Source organism: Lissotriton helveticus, chromosome 5_1 (genome assembly GCF_964261635.1).
Source record: "Lissotriton helveticus chromosome 5_1, aLisHel1.1, whole genome shotgun sequence".
NCBI lineage: Eukaryota > Metazoa > Chordata > Amphibia > Caudata > Salamandridae > Lissotriton > Lissotriton helveticus.
This window is the reverse complement of record NC_136065.1, coordinates 1298695145-1298708995: the sequence shown is the minus strand read 5'-3', so window position 1 is coordinate 1298708995 and position 13851 is coordinate 1298695145.

The window sequence follows — 13851 nt, the reverse complement described above, 5'->3', positions numbered from 1 at the left end:
AGTAATTACCAGTGGCTGTCATTAATTCAAGCATTCCATGCATCGCTGTTTTGTTTTACTTCAGTGTGACACCCTTAGTGCGACGGGTATGCCCAGATTGGGTCCCGGGCTCACTGTGCCACTGGAACCAAGGTGCACCTAACAGATGAGTCCCCAACTAGGGCAAAACCGGTCTTGGGATGCTTGTATTCCAGTTCTATCCATCTGTTCACTCTTAGATCGTCTCGCCCTTCCATCCAACTATTATTTCATGCATACATCCAACATTTCACTATTCTATCATTCCATTGGTTCACCCGTCCATACAACCATCGATCCTGACACCCTTAACATGATCCTTTCTCCCTTCCATCCAACCATCATTTTGTCCTTCCTTCTTTCCCCCCCCTTCCTTCTTTTTACCCTTTTTTCTTTTCATTGATGTTTCCTTCATTTTAACCTTTCTTTCATTCCTTTATTCTTCCTTTTTAGTTTCTTCCATTCACCGTTCCTTACTACCTTGCTTCTCTCCTTTCCCCACGAACCCATTTTTCCCTCTCCAACTTGTTCTATTTTCCATTTCTTTTTTCTGAAGCTGTCTCTCTTTTTCGCATTTTTATAAGCCCTTCTTCCCAGTCTCCTTCGCTATGCCCTCCCTACCCCATCTCTGTCACGATTCTCACTTACAATGTTATTTATCAGCTTTTATTTGATGATCTGCAGGCAGAAGAGGCGCATCCATTACTAGTTAGCATTTTCGAAACTCAGTTTACCAGCCCGTAGTGCCCAGGGCAACCCCGTCCTCGACTTCAGCTGCTAAAACGGGGGCCCAGGCGCCATTGGACCCAATCTCAGCCTAGACTCATCATTCCAGCTTCTCTCTGCCACTCCATTGCAATTAGATGAAAATCGGGTGACTCCTACTCCGAAGGGATCCACCTGGCCAAACTGCTAGGCCTCAACCCCCCTGTACAGTTCAAAAGCAATCCCAGGTGTGTGTTTTTTTTAATCTCTGTAGAGGACAACAGCGAGGGACAGAAAGGGCCGGTAGGCACAGCGAGCAAGGTACCTGCCTTTGGACACACCTCGTCCACATAAAGAGACTAAACAAATAGCAAAGGTGATTAGAAGCTGCTCAGAATTCACCCTGTTCAACCTTCGTTGGCTGGCTGCCCATCTTTTACAGCCTTCTCTTTCATTTCCTTTGAGCTGTATGGATTGTTTTCTAAACTGTTCATGTTTTTGCCTGCGGCTTATGTGTGCTTGTTCGTCACACTCAAGGAATGAGAGAACAATCTTTGTACCTTTCTCAATTCTTAGAATGTTGGGATGTTTGTTTGATGAGAAGCTTAATGAACATGGAAACATTTTACTAAACCAGGTATTTGGTACTCTTAGCATCGAGTTACTGCAAGATCATAGAAAAGCTGGGTAAGTATTAGGGTACACATCAGGTACGCATTTGTCCGCCTTGTTTTCCATAAAAAAAAAGAAAATAATAATAGTGCAATTGAAATCTGAACCCCATTCACAAACAGACTTTCTTTTAATTGCGCGTGTACAAATTCACATTTGTGCCAGCGCAATTCAAAAGGAAACATTACTCAGAAATGTACTGATTTATTTAGGGGTGTTTGTATTGCGCTACAGGTCACTGGAAGTATCCTCAGAGTGCCATGCAGTACAGTACTGTGATAAGGAATAAATAGGATGTTAATATTGATAAGCAGATAAAATTTACCAAATTCTCTGGGATGAAGATGCTCAAGGACAAGAGTGTCTGCCAGTCTAAATGACACAAGCCAGCAATGCCAAGTGATGGTGGCAGGCTGGAGGATAGTTATAAGGCTTGCAAAAAATGATGGGTTTTCAAAAGTTTCCTAATTTTAAGAAAGTCTTAAATTCAAAAGGAGGGAATTTCAGAGGAAAGATCTAAAGGAATGAGGGGGACTGCCCCCAGACTTCTTGAGGCTCAGTAGGCGGATCAATAGCAGAATTTGCTTCATGAATCTTAAAACTCTGGAGGGGTTGTACAGATAAATAGACTTGGACAGTGGATGTTTTTTTTTACGGTGGATGCAAAATGGTCAATGTGTTTCAGGCCAAAAAGGAGGTGGGCTGAATGGTTTTGAGTCTTTGGAGTTTGGCAAGAGATATGTTGGGGAGACTGATGTGCAGGTTGTTGCATTAGTCAAGGCATGTTTAGATTTACTTTACTACTTAGTACTCATATGTCAAAGCTAACATTTGACCCATAAATCCATAATATTCAGATCTGCACAACCACTAATTCATCTTTAATGCTTGTTCAGGTTCATATTTACAAATCTCAAGTATCTGGCCAGATTTGCAACATTACTTAAAAGACTCGGCTGCGTGAGTACATTTGCACCATCACTCATTAACCCTACTGCATGTTCAGATTTGCACCATATGCTGAGATTTTCACCATCCCTTATTTATCTTCAGTACACACCCATACTTACCCCATCACTCAATAGTATTGCCACATTCCATTTGCAAACATATCAACAGTAAAAAAACACATTTACTATTAGCCCAATAATCCATATGCATATGTAAATAGATAGCATTTATGCAGATGGCACCACATCCATATTGGTCTTTCCCCAACAGTGATTTATTTATCTGCTCTCTCTCTTTATACTGCCAGTGGCACAAGGATATGGCACAGGTAATTACGAGATGTCCTTATGAAGTGAGAAAAAAGGGTGCAATATTTCAGGTGATTTAGTCATCTAAAATAATGCAGTACCTCAGATCAATCCCAAAGGTCCTTCTGAAGTCCGCAGAAAGCTGCATTCCCATAATCAGTTGCCAGATAGCCTTTCAAATTATAATTATAATAAGGACTAACTAGCTTTGCCACAGGGGCCGTGGAATGCTGTGTGACCATACACCAAAACAGGGAATAATCAGAGAAGACCCAGTAATCCATGTAGCAACATGCACCAGGCCTAGATGCTGTTTAATGAGCCAAAGGACATCAAAAGGGCAAGAAAGTCAATTGGTGACAAAACCAGTAACTATGCACCATATTATTTTCTTTATTTCATACTGTCTACTGCTGAACAAGACACCCCATAAAGTAGAAAGAAGAAAGGATGAGGAAGACCAATAAAGGTTGCCACTTGAGCAGAAATTACTCAAACTTTAAAAGGCCCAGACTCCACTTACTCCTGTTAGGGAAAATAATGTAAACTCTGAGAAAGGTTGCAGGGTCCAAACCCCTCTCAGGTTCTCAAAGGCTCTCAAAGTCGGGTTTGTCCTAGTTGGGTCATAGTTCAGACTCCAGCTAGAAGGCACCCTACACATGAAAGAGTGAGAGGTGAATTGCTAGGTAGGTTGCTTCCCTGGCAGCGCAAGAGCAAATTGGCCATCCCTGCGCTCTGCTTTCCTCACCCCTCCATATGCACCCAGTACTTTTAGTGGATCCCAGAGAACTATGTTCTTTCTAGTTTACATAATTGGGCATCGTCTTAACCCTCATAAGTTCCTCCCGAACAAATTCCACTTTCATTATTAGTTATGAATGACATTTCAGGGTACTACCAATCAAAGGGGGAACGCTGAAGACAATAGTTAGGCAGGTGTAGCAGGGGAAAATGAGTAAAGACAACACTAGCAAAAACACCTGCCTAAAGGTAAGAATACAAATGGCCCAAACAAAGGGTCCCAATATAATATATCACTGACTGGAGCTTGACCCAACCATATTTTGAAGCCATATAGCCACAAGTTTAATTAGCAAAAAAGTTTTTCTTTTTATTCTCATAATATCAAAACATAATTAACAAATTTATACAAGACATAAATAAATACAACACAGGCATACACTGGTGTTGAATGGTGTCCCACACATCCCTTCTATCACACTAACATTCACTCATACTCACACACATTCATTCAACAAGACCACACAGTGTCCAGAGGACATCACACATCAATCAAAGTGGTGGAATTGCCCTATGATGTTGGCTTAAACAACTCCTTGTGCAACATCCCAATGGCAAATAGGGATGAGATTCAAAACCACAAATGAGTTCAAATGCCTACGCACGTTTCGATGTACAGCCCAGGACCGGGCCACACCTTAATCAGGGCAAACATGGATGGGTGGTGGGGGACACACAAACACACCTAAAATTACAGAAAAACATGACATTAGCTTTTAAATCAATATAATTATATGAACAAAATATACACGGTTCTAGGCATACATAGGTCAGCTCCAGAAAGGAACACGATACATTTATTAATGATAGACAAGGCAAATCTAATGTCAGAATAGTGTGCACCGGGAAAGAACTAGAAACTTGTTAGAGAGCTAAGAACAAATAGTGAAAAAGACAGATACACCCAAGTTCGTGAGCTTAGTTCATACTAACAATGTGATTCATGATACCTTATGCATCCAGCTATATTGTAGATTGACATATAGTGTAAAACACTATAGCATGTGCCAAATTTAAAGAGTATAGGATGTAACATACTTCCAAGCTGTCTGCTGGGCGGGATTTTCAATAAGGTTCTCTTTAAAAAAATCAGAAATGTAATCTGACGTTCCAATGATACAGAATCTGTGAAAGAGATCAATCATTCAGGCTCAAACATAACATAAAAACAAAACCAGGTTGTCCTTGAATTTGAATTTGAATTTAAACATATTTGTATAGCGCGCGTATACCAGACGGTTTCATGGCGCTGTGGAGGTGGCTCAAATTCAGATTACAGACTCAGAACCAGCTCAGGCTGGGAATGCCTGTCGGAAAAGAAAAGTTTTAAGTCTCCCTCGAAACTCAATATAAGAGGCTGAGGAACGGATGGGTAAGGGTAAGGAATTCCAAAAGGAAGGGGCAAGGACAGCAAACTTGCATCCTCCCGACCTCTTCCTCCTAAAGCGGGGAACCACCAGGAGAGAGAGGGCGGAGGATCGCAGATGTCTGCTGGGAACATAAGGGTGAACAATGGACGTAATAAAGGCCGGAGCTGTTCCGGCCAGGGCTTGAAAAGTGAGGCAGCCAAGTTTGAACAAAGCTCTCTCTTTAATTGGGAGCCAGTGAAGGGAACACAGGGCGGGGGTGATGTGCTGGGATCTGGATAAACCAAGGACCAACCGGGCCGCTTGGTTTTGTACAAGCTGAAGTCGACGCAAGGCATAGTTGGGGATACCGTTATAGAGTGCATTACCATAGTCTAAACGTGAAAGGACCATTGCCATAAGAACAAGTTTGAGGGCTGACAAGGAAAAAAAACGTGACATTTTGCGGATAGTGCGTAGAGTAAAGAAACAAGCCGAAACCACCGTGCTCACATGTGAATGGAGAGTAAGATGTTGATTCAAAGTGATCCCCAAGGTTTTAACAGAAAAGGAAGGGAGAGGGGGAGGGCCAAGTGAGGGGGGCCAGAAAGCAGAGGACCAAGGGTTGAGTTGCCCACCAGTCAGGACAAGCTCGGTCTTGTCAGGGTTGAGTTTTAGATGATTAAAGTTCATCCAATCCCTGATGAATACCATCACTGACTGGAAGCTAGAAATAGAGAAAGAGGAGTGAGATAGATTAAAGATGAGCTGGAGGTCATCAGCGTAATTAAACACTGTGACCTCCATCTGCTGTAACGCAAAAATAAGAGGAAAAATGTAAAGATTAAAGAGGAGAGGGGAGAGAGAAGAGCCCTGGGGAACACCACATTGTACCTTGTGAGCTGTGGAGGAGAAATCCGCTAGATGAACAGCCTGGGTGCGGTCGTTGAGAAACAATCTAACCCAGGACAGGGCTGAACCCCTGACGCCTGCCGCCTCGACACGGGAAAGAAGGATGGTATGATCAACCGTGTCGAAGGCGGCAGAGAGATCGAGAAGGATCAGCGCATGAGGAAGATTAGAGTCTAGCCCCTCTCTGAGTGTGTCCATCACGGATACCACCACCTTCTCGGTGGAGTGCAGGGGGCGGAAGCCCACTTGAGAAGGGGCTAAGAACTTACTAGTCTCAATGAAGGTACTCAGTGTTTTGGTGATGTGCCGCTCAAGGACCTTAGCCAGGTAGGGAAGGAGGGAAATGGGCCGGTAATTGGACAATACTGTAGGGTCAGCCCCAGGCTTTTTTAAGATGGGGATAACTGTGCCAAATTTATGCAACGTGGGAACAATTCCCCTTCTTAAGGAGTCATTAAGGAAGGTCAAGGGAGGGAGAGGACAAGCTTGAAAAATTTTACACATGATGTGGGCAGGACAGACATCCACCGGGGATCCAGATTTCACAATAGGGAGAATGGAAAGAAAAGTGTCTTCGGATAACGGAGTGAAGTGGTCAAAATGATAAGAATTGGGTGGTGGAATAATGTCAACAAAACCAGAGGAGGGGGATGGAATGTTGAGTTTAATATCTGCAATCTTATTTATAAAAAAGTCATTAAGGGAATCACATAGGGGTTGAGAAGGGACTGGTTTAGCTGAAGTTCTATCTGAAGTGGCCAGTTCAAATACAGTGGCGAAGATTTCCCTCGATTGACTCTCCGCTCGGAGGATCTTATCGGAGAAATAGGCGGTCTTAGCCTTGAGGATGGCTCTCTTGTACTCCGCCTGAATGGAGTTGTACAGGAGTTTGGAGGACTCGCTGTAGTTACGCCTCCAAGTGCGCTCAGCCTGACGAGCGGCCAACTTTTTCGCCCTAAGCTCAGGGCCGAACCATTTGTTCGCATCGTGGGAGCGCTTCACTTTGACACGCCTAAGGGGGGCCACCAGATCGCATGTTGAGGACAGCCAACTGTTAATGGCCACTGCCTGGGACGAGATGGACAGATTGTCGATGGCAGGGCTTGATGTTAAGAGAGAAGAACACAAAGATGGCATGTCCACTTTTCCCCAGTTGCGTGCCCAGATGTTTTTGGGCAAGGGCGACTTCTTTGCTAGGCCCAGGTCAAGAGAGAAGGAAATCAAAAAGTGGTCAGACCACAAGCAGGGAGTGATAATAGGAACAGGGATTGAAATATTGAGGGACCAAATTTGGTCCAGAATATGACCACGGGCATGGGTGGGAATGTGAATGTGAGAAACAAAATTCAGACTACTAAGAAAGTCGGTGAAGTCTTTGGAAGGTACATCCTCAGCTGGGAGAGAGGGCCAGAAGTTAAAATCCCCCAGTACCAAGACCGCTGAGTGGTTAACTGCCAGGGTAGCTATAAGTTCTTGAAAGGCCGGGAGGAAGTGAACCATATTTTTAGGTGGTCGGTACATGAGAACACAGGTAATGGGAGTTGAAAACGATGTTGAGCGGGCAACTAAAAAATCGACATCCAATATTGGGGGAAATGAAAGTAGCTGGAACTGGATAGTGGAACGGACCAACAGGGCAACCCCCCCTCCCAATTTTCCAGGCCGGTCAGCTCGCAGAGCATAATACGAGGAGGGCAAAGCTGCCAGTAGATTGGGCAGTGACTCAGGACGGAACCATGTTTCCGTAAGGAACAGTAAATCGGGCTTGTGAGTGTCTAAAAAGATAAACAAGTCCGACTGGTGTTGTACTGCCGAGCGAGTGTTCAGCAAGAAAGCAGCAATGGGTGGAGGGGAAGTCCCTGAGGTTAGAGGAATAGGAATAGGGTCATTGTAAAGGGGAACCCCAGCTGGGCAGGGACTGGGCATAAGGGAGGGTAAATTGGGAGGGAGGGTAGGTAGAGGGGAAGTGCGGACAATATCCAAGTAACCAATATGCTCCCTTATAGCAGAGTCTAGACTCCAGGGGCCTTGGAAGGCACAGAGCTGAGCAGGCGAGTAGGAATAAAAATTGGCATAATGCCGTGCCCCTAGCCCCGTCTGGCCGCGGACGGGCGCAGACGGGCTTGCCTTAGGCGCGCCTTCGGCGCACAAAAGGCACGCCCGCTGCGCTCGTCCGCTGCGCTTCCGGTTACACATGGGCATTTTATGGAGGACAGCCTCGGGCCGCTAGACCGCTGCCTGCGGTGTGCGCGCCCTTCCGGCTACCTCCAATATGGCGCCCACTCTACAGCAGTCCGGCACGAAAGCCGCGCTGATAGAGCTGCCCTCCACGCGATCGGCACTGGAAGCCGCGCGGGACCGGGGCAGAGGATGCCTGGACAAAAGGACGCGGTAGGTGAAATATGAGGCAAATTTAAAATAATCAGGCAACAATTTAAAATGCAAACAGTCGTAATCACTGCTAAGAATTCCTTCAACAAGGAATAAAAAGTGGGCAACAAACCTACCCGCAACCCGTGGCATCACATAAGAGTCAGAAAAGGGGCAACTCCAGGGGGCCAATGGGCTTCCAAGAATCCCAAAGCAAAAAAGAACGAAGATCAATAAATATCGCAGAAGCTGGCATAGGCCATTCTGGAAATAGACAAAAAAGGGTAGGAAATAAGTCAAAAGGTCCGCGACTGATTACCAAGAACACAGGGCCACTGCTAGCCATCGATTGAGCACAAAGACCTACACGTATTTGCAACGGTGAACAGTCAAAATATCGACTACAAAATATCGACTGGACACAATATCGAGTTTTAAATATCGAATGGACAAAATATCAACTGGACAGAATATAGACATCAAAAATATCGTTTTTAAGGTAAGTAATGTAATATTGAATGTTAAAAATATAGTCATTTAAAATATCGAAGTATATAATATAGGTTGATAAAATTATCGATTTTTTGATAATATTGAATTTTTTATAGTGTTTTATATGTTAATATATGTGTTAAAAGTGTGTATTTATGTTATAAATAATTTTAATTAATAACATTTTTAATTTTTAATTTTTGCGTAATTTAATTCTGTAGCGGGTTGTGGGGTTATAGGGGAATAGGGTGGGAAGTAATTTAATTATAATTATTTAAATATGTAAATTTATTTATTGTTATTCATTTTTAAATATTTGTAAATTAATTTATATTTGGTAATTAGTTAACTTTTAATTGGCAATTAATTTTTAATTAATTGATTAATTGCTAATTATGTTAATTTTACTACTTTATTTTCTGTAGCGGGTTGTGGGTTTATAGGGGAATAGGGTGGGAAGTAATTTAATTATAATTAATTAAATTTGTAAAGTTAATTATTGTTATTCATTTTTAATTATTTGTTAATTAATTTATATTTGGTAACTAATTAACTTTTAATTGGCAATTCATTTTAATTAATTGATTAATTGCTAATTATGTTGATTTTACTAATTTATTTTCTGTAGCGGGTTGCGGGTTTATAGGGGAATTGGGTGGGAAGTAATTTATTTATAATTAATTAAATATGCTAACATATTTATTGGTATTGTTTTAGAATTATTTGTTAATTAATTTTTTATGGGTAATTAATTACATTAGAATTGCTAATTAATTTGATTTAATTGATAATTGCTAATTATGTTAATTTAATAATTTATTTTTTGTAGTGGGTTGTGGGTTTATAGGGGAATAGGATGGGAAGTAATTTATTAATAATTAATTTAATAAAACAATTTTTCTAATTGTATTTAATTTGAATTTATTGTAAATTAATTTTTAAATGTTAAATTATTAATTGTTAATGTGTAATTAATTTGTATTAATAGTTACATAATTGTAATAATTAAATTAAATTTGTAATTTTAATTGATTAATTATTACATTATATTAAATTCGTAATTACTTTCAATACATTTTTGATAGATATTAATTTATATTTATTGAAATAATATATGAAGTATTTAATTTCCCTACTGTTGCACTCTCTGGAGTGGGAATAGTAATTTTTACCTCTACGCTATCCAACGCTTTCCCTACTGTTGCACTCACTGTAGTGGGAATAGTAATTTTTACCTCTACGCTATCCAACGCTTTCTCTACTGTTGCACTCTTTGGAGTGGGAATAGTAATTTAAACCCCTACGCTATCCAACGCTTTCCTCACTGTTGCACCCACTGGAGTGGGAATAGTAATTTTTACTGCTACGCTATCCAACGCTTTCCCTACTGTTGCACTCTTTGGAGTTTGAATAGTAATTCTTACCCCTACGCTATCCAACGCTTTCCCTACTGTTTATTTATTGAAATAATATATGAAGTATTTAATTTCCCTACTGTTGCACTCTCTGGAGTCGAATAGTAATTTTTACCCCTACGCTATCCAACGCTTTCCCTACTGTTGCACTCACTGGAGTGGGAATAGTAATTTTTACCTCTACGCTATCCAACGCTTTCTCTACTGTTGCACTCTTTGGAGTGGGAATAGTAATTTTAACCCCTACGCTATCCAACGCTTTCCCTACTGTTGCACTATTTGGAGTGGGAATAGTAATTTTTACCCCTACGCTATCCAACGCTTTCCCTACTGTTGCACCCACTGGAGTGGGAATAGTAATTTTTACCTCTACGCTATCCAACGCTTTCTATACTGTTGCACTCTTTGGAGTGGGAATAGTAATTTAAACCCCTACGCTATCCAACGCTTTCCCTACTGTTGCACTCTTTGGAGTGGGAATAGTAATTTTTACCCCTACGCTTTCCCTACTGTTGCACCCACTGGAGTGGGAATAGTATTTTTTACCCCTACGCTATCCAACAGTTTCCCTACTGTTGCACCCACTGGAGTGGGAATAGTAATTTTTACCCCTGCGCTATCCAACACTTTCCCTACTGTTGCACCCACTGGAGTGGGAATAGTAATTTTTACCCCTACGCTATCCAACGCTTTCCTTACAGTTGCACTCTGTGGAGTGGGAATATTATTTTTTACACTTATGCTATTGTACGGTAATAATATTGGATATTATTTAATTATATTATGTTAATATATATATATGTTTTAACAAATATGATTGTAATTTTTTTATAACTTTCATTAGGTATTTAATTATTATAAGTTAATTTAAGTATTTTTAAGTATATTTTAGAAATTAATTTTTAATTTTAATTTAATTTAACACTGTTTTTAACCCCTTCGACGCTCATGACGAGCTGGGCTCGTCATGAGGTAGCCTCCTCGCACGCTCATGACGAGCCCAGCTCGTCATGTAAAGTGCACTTTACAGATTCTCAGCGTGCGGGCGGAATTCCGCCCGCACGCATGCGGTTAATAAAGTCGATATTTTTTAAAACTATATTTTTGTAAACGATATTTTGTACTCGATATTTTTGTACTTACCTGTTTGTAGATACAAACTCGATATTTTGTCTGTAGATATTATTTCCTCGATATTTATGCTAGTTGATATTCTGTCAGTCCATATTGTGTCAGTGATCCATTTGCAACATTACAAAAGACCTTGAAAGAGAGTAGGGTCCAGGGGCCACAGATGCTGCCAGAGATTTCAAAGGAAAAAGTAGCAAAAAGTAAATCGCTCCACGTAGCCGTTGCAGGACTCTGATCTAAATAATAAAGGCAAATGTTTAAGGCGGGACCACTAAGAGACAGAATGCACTGTGGTAATTTTTAACCATAATTTAGAATATACACGTCACTACGAGGCTCCTGGTCCATGCTACATAGAATGAAATACATAACTCCTACCATGATGGAAATCAGACCGCCAGGTAGACAGGCCCCGGTTGGGACTTGTAAAAACAAGGAAACAAAATTACGTTTCAGTGTGCTGGCCTAACACTCAGTGCGGTGCTATAGTGGGGCACTAGGCAAGAAAACCCACATGCAAGCCGGCGGCGGACTGTACCTGCCTCACAGTGGTCTGCCATACAAGTAAATAAGTGCGGAAATCTGGCCCCCCAGGGGAAATGACATTCGCAGACCCGCAAAGATCAATAAAGGGGGTCAAGATAGAGAAATGGAGTTTAAGCTCCCTGAACTTGGAATTTAATACAGACCTTTTAGTAAAGGTCGTTTTTAAATTGTGTTTTTGAAAATACCACTTTTAGAAAGTGGGTATTTTCTTGCTTTACCATTTTGTGTGCCTCTTTCTGTTTGTGTATTCACCGTCTGGGTTTGGAGTGACAGGAGCTGGGGATGTGCATACACTCTAGACAGTAACAAGGTGGGGTTGAGGTGTTTCATGCCTTGCCTGTGTGACTCATCACTAGGCTGAATAGACCTAGTCTGCATTTAGAATGATGGGCAGAGTTTCGCTAGCACCTGAATAGGCTATCACTTTGAGAATGTGCTTTTAATACATAAATCCTTTTTACTCGCTTAGGACACAACTAATCAGACTGACCCGGGCTTGAAAGCAGATGAGAGTGTGATGGGAAACACTAACATTACCATATTGAATGAGAGGTTTTGAAACCCCTGATACAGAACTATACTAATTACACCCAGGCCCATTTTGCTCACCAATGAGTCTACCCCACTCCCTTCCTGTCGCAATTGTGGTTGAGCTGGATGAAGCATTGCCTATACCGCTTTCATCCCTATTGGGCACATCACCCCCAGGACAAAGAGCATCCCCTGAGTCTAGCACCACGAGATGCACAATAGATGCTTGGAATAGATTGGCAGAGAGTGCAGGGTGGATAATATGAATTCTCCTTAACTACCCCTTCATTTTCATCCATCGCTACCAGCAATGCATGAAGCCAAAGCAATCTACCAGCTACATAGTTTAGGAACACTTAACTGAGGAGGCATTTATAAAAACTGTAGCTTCCTCACACTTGCTGAATTCCAGGGAAACTCAAACAGCACTCCGCTTGACATTTTTCTCTATCATCATTTCCAGAGATCTTGTAAGACAGCAGTCCTAACTTCTGAACTCAACCCCTTCCCACCACTAGAGAAAATATTAGTGGCTAAGTCCGCCAAACAGATAATTTCCACTTTATACTGCTTTAGGCAAAACAAAATACTGTCAAAAGAGTGCCCCACTAAATCTAAATCGGCAATACTCTTGGAGAGGAGAGTACATTTGATATATGGAAATTCTGCTGCACCAAAACTGGCCCAGTAGTCTCAAGTAGTCAACTATGAGAGCCTACCGCACCTCCTAGCCCTATGACAGTTTGGTCTCTATGAGGACTCGAACTACGCAAAGTGTGGATCCTGCACTTGAACTGGGTGTGCGGTGTAGTCTTCTCATAGTGTCATGAGTCACTAGCTGCCACATCCCCCATGACAGAACTAAAATACACGCAGACCCTAAAATTGCGTTTTTGGGATGGAAGGAGGATCTTCGCACCACAAAAATGATAGCTCTTGTGCTGCTATTAGACACAAGGGAGGTGGCATGTTCTTGGGGCGGGAATAGACTGCCGAAGTACAAGCAATGGTTGGACTCTCTTATATATTCTAAGGAACAGCTGGAGCTGCACACAGAACTAATGCCACCAGTCTCTAAACCCAGAGATATCGGGGGCTCCTAAAACATTACCTCATAACAGCTCCAGATTGACATGCTTCACCGCTGCCCCAGGATTTTGCTACGTGATTGTTGGTGTCCTGCTACTCACAGGCACTAGAGGGTGTCCTGTGTTTCCCCATTCCCCAACAAACTCTGAAACTCATCTCTGGGACATCAAATGACTACCTTCTTAATATTCCCTGAGATTGCCCTAAAACTCCAAAAAAAATCAAACCAGAGTTCCAATTACATAAAAATGATCAACCTTACCTCGAAAGGGCCAGCCAGCATTCAGGCCACTCATTCAAACTGTATGAAAGCTGTGGCTGCACTGTTGGGGACACTGCCACGGATGTATGTCGTTACAACGCATGCTATTACAACGCATGCCTTTACGACGCAAGTTTTACAACGCAAGTCGTTACAACGACTTGCGTTGGGGGGCGCTGGATAGTGAATAGTTTAATTTACTATTCCAACTCCAGTCCCCGTGGATAGTAGGGAAGGTGTTGGATAGTAAATTAAAACTATTCCCTATCCTAAGCGCCCCCCAGCGCAAGTCGTTGTAAAAG